The sequence below is a fragment of the Aethalodelphis obliquidens genome, unplaced genomic scaffold (genome assembly GCF_003676395.1).
Source record: "Aethalodelphis obliquidens isolate GAN/ISIS:26980383/991018 unplaced genomic scaffold, ASM367639v1 scaffold6, whole genome shotgun sequence".
NCBI lineage: Eukaryota > Metazoa > Chordata > Mammalia > Artiodactyla > Delphinidae > Aethalodelphis > Aethalodelphis obliquidens.
Window position 1 is genome coordinate 7,028,514 of NW_020837950.1, and position 12,440 is coordinate 7,040,953.

Consider the following 12,440-nt stretch of genomic DNA (forward strand, 5'->3'; position numbering starts at 1 on the left):
CATCATGCTCTTCCATTCATGGGACTCTATGATCATCAATCTTTACAAGTCCTCTCTCATATTTTATATTTGATTTTATTTATTTCCTACATTTTATTTTATTTCACACCCATCCTGCCCTTAACTACGTTCTCACTTTCATATATTATCAGGGAAATACAGAGATAGATCTTTTCAAAAATATATAGTACTGGTGGGTGTATGTATATGTTTTAAATACATCTTAAAATAAATAATAAACAGTTTTAAGAATTGTTCAGGTCTTAATATGTGTGAAGCACTCTTCAAAGTGTTTTTCATATATTGACTCATTTAATTCTTAAAACAATTTTATGGTGTACGTACTATTATTTTCTCCATTTACAGATGAGAAACAGAGGCACAGAGAAGTTATGTGATTTGCCCTAGGTTACACACCTAACAAGAAGTCCTACCCAGATTATCTGGCTCCAGAAACTGGAAGTTTTAACCCATCTCTATGTATTTTGCCTCTATGTATGTCACATTGTGTCGTAGATCTATTTTCCATATCTTAATTTTACACTTGATACTACAATTTTCAGTCCACATTAGCATATAAATATCATTCATTGCTTTGAACTGCTACTGCTGCAGCCTGTTCTATAGTATAAGGAAACTATATTTTATTTAACTGTTCTCTTTGTTGGAAACACCTGGATTATTTCCAGCTCTCTACTTCTACAAAAAATACTGCAGTAAACGTTCTGCGAATTTCCCTTTTGAGCCCATTTTTGTTTGGATGTGGAGTGGAATTGCTGGGTCATGCTATACATTTACATTACATTTTAACATGCCGTGTTAAAATACTCTCCAAAATAGCTGTACTAATTTTCATTCCAAGAGGAATGCATGCAGGTTACTATTTTTTCACATAATACACAACCCTTGATATTTATCTATGTTTGCCAGTCTGATTGAGGGTATATCACTGTGGTTTTAATTTGCAATTTCTATTTACTAGCAGAGTTAATTCTCTTTTCATATAGTTTTAGCCATTTTTTTCTATAACTTAATTGTCCATATTCTTTGTCCATTTTTCTAATGTGTTTACTTATTTTCTTTGAAGTAGTTTCTTGGACATTTTTATATTAATCTAGAAGTTTTTTTAAATTTTTTAAATTCTTTTTGACGTTTTTTTAATCAACAGTTTCAATGTTACCTAGACTAGTCACAATCATAAACTGCAAGCAGGTATTCTTAATGGAACCAAGAAATTTGGTGATACTCACAGATTATGTTGACTGAAACAAAAAGAATAATGACAATAACAGAAATTCCATAATAGAATGTTAGTGAAGAAAGACTAACACATTACATCAGAAAGTTAACTAAGCATAACAACTCAGTGAAGTAGGTGTTGTTATCCCCATTTTAATGATGATTAAACTGAAACTCACAACAATTAAGTTACTTATACATAGGATTGATAACTGAAGGTCAATAGTACTTGAGTAAAGAAAGATGCAGTGGGTCTCAAATCTTCATTTCTATCAGCAGAACAAGTGATTCTGATGGATTTAGTTCTTTACCAGCACTTCAGGAAAGACTGTCTATCTAAATCCTACATTTGTCAAATTTTGTGACTACTGCTCTATGTGCAGAGATGAAAAAAAATTATCAAAGTGTGAATAAGGAAGAAATCCAGAACTTCTTTGCCAGTTGTCATCCTTCCTTTCTCTATAGATATAAATGCTCATGTATCTCTTGGTCCACATATAAAGAGAAGGTGTTTTGGCAAAATATAATTGAAAACAAAATCTTCTGTCAATTCAGAAAATTTCTCCAAAATGTAGAGAAAGAAAACAGTTTATTATTGAGTAAGCATTATCAGAATGTGATGTGTATCACAGGTAATCTGCTAAGAGGTTTAGGTTTCCAAGACAGAAAGAAATCTCAACCTTTTTACAACCAAGCAGATACAACCCATTGCATATATATTCTCAAGATAAACAATAACTAGTCCTCGAGAAGGGGGACGTGACAGCATCATTGACCACACGTAGTGTGATCGCCTACAATACCCTGGTAATTGGGATTACCATCTGTGTTAGTTACTTAGCTAAATTCAAAGGAAAAATAATCTTTTCATATCTCTATGACAGGGGGCAGTTTTGCAACTTGCAGCCAGTTGAAGTTAGGCTCCTATTCTCCCACAGAAACTGGGGGATAGGGACCCTATCTTCCTTGGATGTTTACATTACAATGAGATGGTTTCCAGGTCCTTGAGAAAGCCATTCCTGGGGATTCAAACAGCCAACAAAAACCTTCTTTAGCTTTTACCAAATGTAAAACCGATAGCTAGTGGGAAACAGCTGCATAGCACAGGGAGATCAGCTCGGTGCTTTGTGACCACCTAGAGGGGTGGGATAAGGAGGGTGGGAGGCAGGGAGATGCAAGAGGGAAGAGATATGAGGATATATGTATAGCTGATTCACTTTGTTATAAAGTAGAAACTAACACACCATTGTAAAGCAATTATACCCCAATAAAGATGTTAAAATAAATAAATAAAAATAAAATATTTTACATACATTTCAAAGAGACAGAGAAAGAACTTACACTTAGAAATTTTCTAAAGCAAATGGTCTAAGAAAAGGGAGGAGAGGGAATTCCTTTCCCTTATTTTTCACATAGAGAATTAAGCCTCCTATTTTTAATTTGTATTTGCCCTTACGGTGCTAATGTATTCTGCAGTTAATATCCATGGATTTTCTACAGTGTCCTGAGTGTCTTTTATCCACTGGTAATTTTAGGGTAACAATAAACATAACAGGGTTTGTTAACAAAATAAACAAAACAAGGCATATGCTTTGATAAAATATTTTATATGTATTAAAACAATTAGTACTCACCACAAACTATGAGAACAATACTATTATCCTCTTTTTTAGATGAAGAAATTGACAAACAGAACTGAAATAACTCAAGGTAGCCTGGTTCTGAAGTCTAGACAATTAGCTACACTTCTAACCTGCAATCTGTTTTACATAAAATTTTCTCTCTCTCTCTCTCTCTCTCTGCCTCTCCGTCTCTCTCTCTCTCTCTCTTCCTCGCACACACACCTCCTCATACCTTCCACTTCTTGTTAAGAAAATTTTGATGACAAGTTTAATTCTGATAATCACTAATAGTTTCCTTCCAGACAATTTTCTGAAGGAACAAAACTACTCTGACAGCAAATGGCTGCTAGTTATTTTGAATGTTTGGAATTTATGCTTAGTTAATTCCTGCTCAATAAAACAAAAACTTATAAAGCATTAAGACAGGGGATACAAAAGAGAAAAAGAGCTTGCCTCACAGTCTTTGTTATTTCTCATTATAAAGTATGTAGCATGGCCTCTAAAAAGCTGAAATAGTTTATTATATTTCTATCAAAACAAAATTTATTTGTATGAGACAATAATGCCCACAAGCATATAGCTACCAAAGCAAAAATCTTGCCTGCCAAATGTGTTTTCTTATTAAATCTCCAAGTAGTGTAAATTAAGTGTAGGTATTAGGCTAAACACTGAGAATAGTTTGGAGGTAAGGTCTTGGCCTTCAGAAATTTACACACTAATGGGTAAGGTGGAACCATTAACATTCCAAGCACTGTCACAGTTACAAAACCTCTTTTGCATTTACTACCTCATTTGGTCTTCATTACAACTAGTGATGTATGTCTTATTTTAATTCTCACTTTGCAGGTAGGGAAATTGGGGCTCAGAAAGGTTAATTAATTTGTCTAAATTTACATTCTAAATGAGAGGCTGAAACTAGAACTTCTTACTAAATGCTGTGCTCATTCCACTCCACAATAGCTGCTTAATTTACTAATACTGCCTTTAAAATAGAGGGAAGTTAAGTCAGAAAGAGAAAAACAAATATCGTATATTAACGCATATATGTGGAATCTAGAAAAATGGTACAGATGAACCGGTTTGCAGGGCAGGAATAGAGATGCAGATGTAGAGAATGGACATGTGGACACAGGCAGAAGGAGAGGCTGGGATAAACTGGGAGATTAGCTTTGACATAAATATACTACCATATGTAAAATAGCTAGTGGGAACCTGCTGTAGAGCACAGGGAGCTCAGCTCTGTGATGACTTAGATGGGTGGAATGGGGGGGGAGGGAAGTCCAAGAGGGAGGAGATATAGGTATACATATAGCTGATTCACTTCATGTACAGCAGAAACTAGCACAACATTGTAAAGCAACTATACTCCAATAAAAAAAAGAACCCTCACAAAAAATTTTAAGTAATAAATTCAGATAATTAATCCACTTATTAATTTTAATAAAATAATTAAAATAAAATATATATATAGAATCAGGATTTCTAATACTAACCAATTTACCAATATTTTACTAAAAGGTTTTCTGGTGCATTTCCAAAATCTAATTTGGAAAGTTTCTTGTTTTGTGTTACTCAGCACTCATTTCACCCATATTCTGGTAGCCACACCCTGATTTTCATGAGAGTTAGATACCTAGCTACCACTTGACCTTAGGTTTTGTAGGGAACACTGTTACTCCAATCCTTTTGAATTCCTGTGAGCCCTCGCCTGGCTTCCATGTGCATTTGCTTCCAGTGGTCTGCATTCAAGACTCCTCTTCAGGAGACTGCCCTCAGGACCCTGGATCCACTGTACCCTCATGCACAGGAGATCTGGAGATCATGTTTATCCAAGCCCAGTCATTGAAAAGGGTAGGAATAAATTACACACCAGCTTTCCATGTGGGAAAAGGTAGAAGACATCCCTTTCTGGACAGTTCCTGAAACATACCCCTTTTCTGCACTCTGCCTAAAATTACATCCTTGCTTGTTTTCCTTCCCATCCCTGTCTTCCTTTCTGGTTTCTTCTAGGAATACTGCCTTACTTACCTACAAAGGAACCTGGGGACCTGACCTAAGACAGAGTGTATCATATGACCTGACCTTACACAAATTGGTGACTCATATTCTCCTGCCGTAGGTTTATGTTTAGAGTTGATATACAATTTAAATCAATGAGAGAGAATAAGATCCCGGGAATCCTATGGGAGAGAACACTGTCCCTTCTTAAGGAAATTGGAGCTAAGAGAATGTAGAGTTTTCACCTTCTGCAGCTAGTTTTTCTGAGCCTGTTGGAGAGTAGAGCCAAAACATTGAGTCAAGTTGAGCCAAGTGGTGGGGAAAAAACAGATGCTAAGGATCTCATTTACGCCAGTACATCAAGCTTTGCCTGAAGGCCGCCCTACATCTGGACTTCTCAGATACTTGAGCCAAAAAAATTCCCCTTTTTGCTCATGCCAGACTGGCTGAAGTTCTCAGAAGAATAACAAACTATTTCCTTATTAGTAGAGGAAAATGAGATACATTTTTCAATTGATGTAATGTAAGGAGTGTTGAGTCCATTTTTTGGTCAACAATGAAAAACGACTTGAAATCATTCAATATGCTCAAATTTTAGGATTATGTATTTAAAGATAGAGAACAGGCCACTGCTTTTTAAAACTGTTTTTATAAGTATTTTCTAGCAAAAGATAAAAGGGTCTCTCTGAAATATCATTTTTGTGCTAATAGAAATTCCATCTTTGACAGTAAAACCAGATTGTAAACAGCACATTAAAATTATCTTAGTAATTTTTCACTAAATTAACCCAAGGATTTACATACTCTACATGCAACATATACACTTTAAGTATTATATTATTGATTACTATTTATGAAAGTTGAGAGAGGAAAGTGTGGTATAAATAATTCCAAAGATAGCACATCCTCACTGAAAAGAGATTATGTTGTTATTATTATTACTATTATTAATTAAAAGCAGTGTATAACTAAGAGTATGGATTCTAGAGTGATATGGGTTCTGGAACTGTATGCAAATTCTGACAGATTCTAGCTATCCAGCTGTTTGATTTTTGGAAAAAAATAGCTTTTCTGAGACTGAATAGCCTTATCTGTAAAATGAGAATTATGATGGTATTTATATAATTAAGTTGTCTGAGGAATAAGTAAGATAATTCAGTTCAAATACTTAGCACAATGTTGGCCATATATTTATAGTAAAAATTTAAAATCAACATTATTGTTTCCAATGGGGAAATTGTTTATTCACATTTGTCACATACACTGGTTTTAAAAGAAATACTTTTTCACACAAAAAAAATCTCTTTAACTTAGTAAATAAAAAGCTTACATAGCTAAAAGTAAAATATTTGACAGTATCCCATATCTGTGGAGAGGTTCTCAATGCCATAAGCACAGTGGTCAAATTATTTACATTTTATTTTTTCCTTTTTACTACTATTTAGATATATTGTATACAATAGGATATTTTTGAAAAATTTAGCATGAATTTATCAAGGACTATTCAGACTTGGAGTTATGCACCCTAGATATTTTAAAGAAAAGAATCAGGTTAAAAGTTGTATTTTTAGTGAGGCCTCTTATTTGTAAAAATTCATAAATATATGTGAATAAAAAATTTCTTGAAAGATAAACTCCAAAATTTTAATACTGTTCAATTCTGGGTTGTGAGATACTAATATTATTTTCATCTTCTTACTTAATTATATTGTCTATTTTTCATATCATTTGTATGATTTACTTTTCAAATTTAAAAATTAGTTTTAAAAAGAAAAATAAGGGCTTCCCTGGTGGCGCAGTGGTTGAGAGTCCACCTGCCGATGCAGGGGACCGCGGATTCGTGCCCCGGTCCGGGAGGATCCCACATGCCGCGGAGTGGCTGGGCCCGTGGGCCATAGCCACTGAGCCTGCGTGTCCGGAGCCTGTGCTCCGCAACGGGAGAGGCCACAACAGTGAGAGGCCCGCGTACCGCAAAAAAAAAAAAAAAGAAAAAGAAAAAGAAGCAAAATAAAATAAAATTAAAATATGGCTAATGTTGCACATGCTCATCATAGTTAGAGAACACGCATAAGTAGAAATTTGTTGTTTCCCTAATTTCTTGATTCATTATCTACACATGGCAGTTTTGCTGAAAATCATCTATCACTCAGAGTACAAGTATGGGTTAAAAAAAAATACTTTCCCAAAATATTCCAGAGGAGCCTAAGTCAGAAAATCTCAAGTACTGCCAATAGCTTCATTCTCTATGGGTTAAAGCCATTCCCTTTAGAAAGTCATGAACTTAAATAATTTGGAATCCACAGCCTTCTCTTCTGTAGCACATAGTTAAGAAACTGAGTTTTGGGGCCATTTCTGTAAAGGGAGATATAAATAAAATCTGTCCCTTTAACAAGATTTTTTAAAGTCTAGTATTCAGTTCCTTAGATTTTTTTTATTGTTTATTTTTTAATTTCCCCTTTCTAGCTCTAGTTTCAAAAAGTCAAAGTAGAGAGAACATTAGGCAAAACATATAGCAAACTGCCTACAAGTGATTTAAAAAAAATTGGTATTTGATTCAGAAGTCTAGGTCTTAGTTGAGTCTCTGAACTTGGAAGGTTAGGTGTTTCCAAAGTCACTTCATCTCTCTGAGACTTATCTGCCTTATATAATAATTAAAGTTAGGATTAGGTGAAGGCTGAAGCTTTTTCTGTCTCTAAAATTACATTTTATATGTTTACAGTTAATTCCTATAGTTAAAATCAAATTTTAAAAGTCCCAATACAGATTTATGTGTGAAATATATTAATTATAACTTCTCATATCTGTCAAGACCACATAACCAAAGTTTTCCCATACCCTACAATTTGACAGCAAATTTCCTAAGTAATCTTCAAATGCTTTTCTCTATTGAGAGTAAAAATATATATATTAATTTGGAGGTCATTTAAGATATTAGTTCCATTTAAAGGAAAATAACAGCATAACTTGTTTTTCCTCCAAATATATGTAAATTTATTTTGGCTCTTGCTAAATCATAGAATAGCCTAAAAATTAGTTATAAAATCTTAACAAGAAATGAAAAAAAGGGATAGGGAAAAATTAGGAGGAAAGAAGAAGGGATGTAGGAAGAATGGAAGATAAATATAATTGCTCTTGACGTCTTAAGAATATTTAACTTTTGGATGTCTTAGCCCAGATTCTCTAAAATTCAGAGCCTGAAATGAAAACTTATATGCTAACATTTTATAGGTGAGGAAAATTGAAATCTCAGGAAAAATGGAGTGAGGGAAAATGAGCCGAGGATAGAAGAAGACCCCACATAAGAGGGTGCATTTCTGAGCTGGCTGTAGCCAGGTAACAGACAACTTCTCAGTGTCAGGGGCATCTGAGAGAACCACTGTGCTGCAGAAAGTTTCTGTTTCTTGTCTCCCACTGACCAAATTCCTCCATAGGGCTCTTATACCCAGGCTTCCAAGTTTTTCAGTTCAGTCTTACTGGGCATCTGCTAGGGGAGCCAATCTCAAAGTAGCAGAGGAAGCCTCCAAAAGATCTAGTGGCGCCTTGTGTCTCAGAAGCAACAGGAGAACCCATGGCAGAAGGCAACTGGTGTAGGTAAAGGTGTGAGGTGAAGGGCTGCCTATCTATGTCAATGAACAACATGGCAGACCAGGAGCCCAGCCTGAAGGTCTGCTGCCCAAGCAGGTAGATTACCATGAACACCACGACACGGCATCAGAGCTCAGTGGGACTTCCTCTCCAGAAGATTAAACCTACCAGAAGGAAGATAATTCCAAGTGATCTTTCTGGAAGTTCATTACAAACACAGTGCAGAAAGGGAGATGTGAGCAAACCTGGAGAGTCACCTAAACTGCGTCCAATGCCTGGGTATAATAATTCTCCATTTCTGTACTCTGCTTTAGAATTATTATATAATAATATTTTTGTTAACCAGCACGCATTTCTAATCTATTCATTCTCTGAAGATAGATGGCATTCTGAAGGAAGTCAGTCCACTGTAAATTGGTCTGCAAGGAAGTTATTTATAACAGGAAAGTATAGCTCTCTTTAATAGCCAGGTAGATTTATTGCAGAAAACATTCATTGCCTGAAATATTATTTCAGGTTGTAAAGGTCAGCATAATAATATAATTTCCACCAATTAGCTTTTATGCAATCCTTAGGTAGCCAATGGTAAAGATTATTTTTAAATGATATCTAAGGATCAATTTCAACTGGCCACAGGCCTTTTGGCAATGGTTGTTTTGTGTGTTTTAAAAATAATGTCAAAAGAAAAACACACACACAAAACTAGCACCAGTCTCTCTTAAATTGATTTTGATATAAGTACAAGACTGGAACATTAGTTCTTGGAAATGTCCAACTCTTTCAAAGAATTGAGCCTTTCTTGAAAGAGAAGAGAAACCATCAACACTTTGCTGAACAGGGATTTCCCTGGTGGCGCAGTGGTTAAGAATCTGCCTGCCAATTCAGGGGACACGGGTTTGAGCCCTGGTCTGGGAAGATGCCACATGCTGCGGAACAACTAAGCCTGTGCACCACAACTACTGAGCCTGCATGCCACAACTATTGAAGCCCGCGTGCCTAGAGTCCATGCTCCACAACAAGAGAAGCCACCGCAATGACAAGCCTGCACACAGCAACGAAGGGTAGCCCCCGCTCGCCGCAACTAGAGAAAGCCCGCACGCAGCAATGAAGACCCAACACAGCCAAAAATAAATAAATAAATAAAGTTATTAAAAAAAAAAACAAAACTTTGCTGAACAATGTTAATGGATGGCTTGTTTCTCCTCATGAAACTGCACAGAAAGATAAACCATGAACTATAAATGTGTATTTCTTCTCTCTTTAATTTGTACTCAACCTTATTTCACCAATATCCTATAAGGTTTGTCATCATTAGGAGCCTGAAAGGTGGTAATTCAGAAAAAATTCCTTGTGGGTAGGAGGATAGATGATAATTCAATAGATTGGTAGACTGCCTATTAATTAAAAATATATATCTGGTGACACAGGAAGTACTTCAAGATTACTTTGAATCAGAATTTTTATTTATATCAGAATCCATAAATTCAAACATTTTTTCTAAATATTAAATTACCTTAACTGATATTATATAATTTTGTCCACAAATGTTGTGGCTGAGGCTGCAGTTTTTCTTCCAATTCTAATTTTCCCTTCCTTTTTTTTTTTTTTTTTGGTAATAGAACTCTTAAATGTTAGCAAGGTACATGATTATCAGAATAAAGACCATATCCCCTAGTCTTCCTTGCAGGGAGGTATAGCCACCTCACTAAATTTGGCCCATGTCTTGTGAACAGAAGTGAGAGCACACCTTTTAGATCTTGGCTTGAGGGAGAGGAGAATACACTCCACTTCCCTTTTTATCTCTTCCTTCTGGCTGAAAGAAGCTATGGTGGCGAATGTAGAAAATGTAAGTTGTGACAGAGATAGTAATGCTCACCAGACATTTCAGACATTCTATGTATTTTCAATATATCCCAAACCCATGTATTTAGGGAAGGCCAGATGCCTACTTCTGTTCAGTGAACTGAGAGAGGAAGTGACCTCTAACACTTCCTGGCTTAGGTAGGGAAAATACCAGGTGCTAATCTGCAGTATCTTTTTCCCTCTGCAACGGTGACCAGTGAAGCTTCATATTCCATTTGTTGGTGCTATCAGATCATAGAGTCCCCATCCTCCCACGTTCCTGAGTGACTTTGTGGAACAGAGCTCTTTGCTGATGATATGCTACAGAGCAAGTAGACAATGACCTTTCTTACTTTAAGCCTCTGGGATTTAAGGGTTAACTTGTTAATGCATAATAGCTTGTCCTAACTAACGAATGGACAGAGGCAACATTCTATGAAAGGTAGAACACGGAGCTGAGAGAACTTGGGTCTCCAGCACTGTGGAGCTTTCATATCAGTTTTGGACCTCTTAAAGAATTAGGTAAGAGAGAAATAAACATCTTTCTTGTTTAAACTTCTGAACTTACCGCCTTATATATGAAGTTTCACAGTATCCAAAGAGTCATTTACCAAAGTTGAATTTAAATTCTTTAATGTTTATATTTTCTAAAGTAAGAATTATAATTGGTCACAATAAAATAACAAAATTATAATTGCTAGGATTGTTAAAAACCACTATTTTGGAATCTCCTTTGAATAATGGTCTCTGAAGATATTCTCATCCAAGATTGTTGTATTTTTAAAATAAATACACATAACATACCTAATTCTGAACTTGCACACCATCTTTTACATAGTAATGAACTTTTATTGAACTGTTACTACATTCCACGAATTGTACTATTTATGTGCATTACTTTATTTACTCTTCACAACTCTATAAAGTAGATACTATAATTACAATCCCCATTTTATAAGTGAAGAAACTGAGATATAGAGAGGAAGATAACTTGCTAAAAATCACACAGACCATAAATGTCCAAGACAAGATTCAAACCAAGTTTTTTATGATTTAAGAGCCTGGTCTCTGACATGATACTATATTTGTGTTCATGGTGAGATAAATGCACACAGGATATTAAAAGTCCTTTTTAAATTTTATTCATCTTAAATGTATTTTTTCCTTTTTCCCTTTCTTTCTGGTTTTCTTCCTCCCTCCCCCTTCCTTTCTTTCTTCTTTCTTTCCTTCCTTCTTCCTTACTTTTCTTCTTTCCTTTCTTGTTTTCTTGTGTTCTTTCTTTCACTTTTTCTTCTTTTAAGAATGAAATGCATGCGTGCCTTACTCAAGATTAGAAATCTGAGGATTGCTGCATTTGTCTCACACTACATGGCAACAGATCTGCATGAGAAATCATGAGCTTCCTCTACTTGCATCAAATCTTCTATTACTCCTGTAGACATAATTTTATATCTGGAAAATAACTTTTTTGAAAATAGCAAATTCATTCTGGAGGATTGTTTTGCAGACAGTTCTAACGGCAGGATCAATCTCGTTTTCATTGTTCCTTTCACTTCATTTAGTACAGGTGCCTGTGCTGCTTTTTCTGTGTCCCAGCATCCCAAGTGGCTCAATAGGCAGTCCCTTGACATGGAGTGAGACGCCTACAAAATGAGCTGGGGGACTGTTTCTGGCTAGGCTCCCAGGGTGGGTGTGAAACATATGGCAATGAGAGAGGAAAATTTCTGTGCTGGTATTGCTACTGACACTTCTAATATAATTTTGATATGTTAGCATAATGAAATATGTTATACATGCTAGAATTACAGAAATAAAAGGCATGATCTTGAAAAAGGTGTTTCAAGACTAGAAATAAACAGAGATATGCATGATTAACGTTTAATAAAGATAGATATTCTGTACTGTGGTAGCAAGAAAGAGAGATGTGGAACAGAATTTAGTCACAAAAAGGAGAGGGTAAGGGGTTAGAGAAGGCTCTGGGAGCAAGTGATCCCTGCTCTGAATCTTAAATAATGAGTAGTAGTTAGCCAGGCAGGTAATAGTAGGAATATTATGTTGGGATGTACAACATTGCTATTACACAATCATTTTTCAATTATAAAAATGACAATTTCTAATGGCTTAACCTAACCTAACAAGTGCTTTTCATTGATC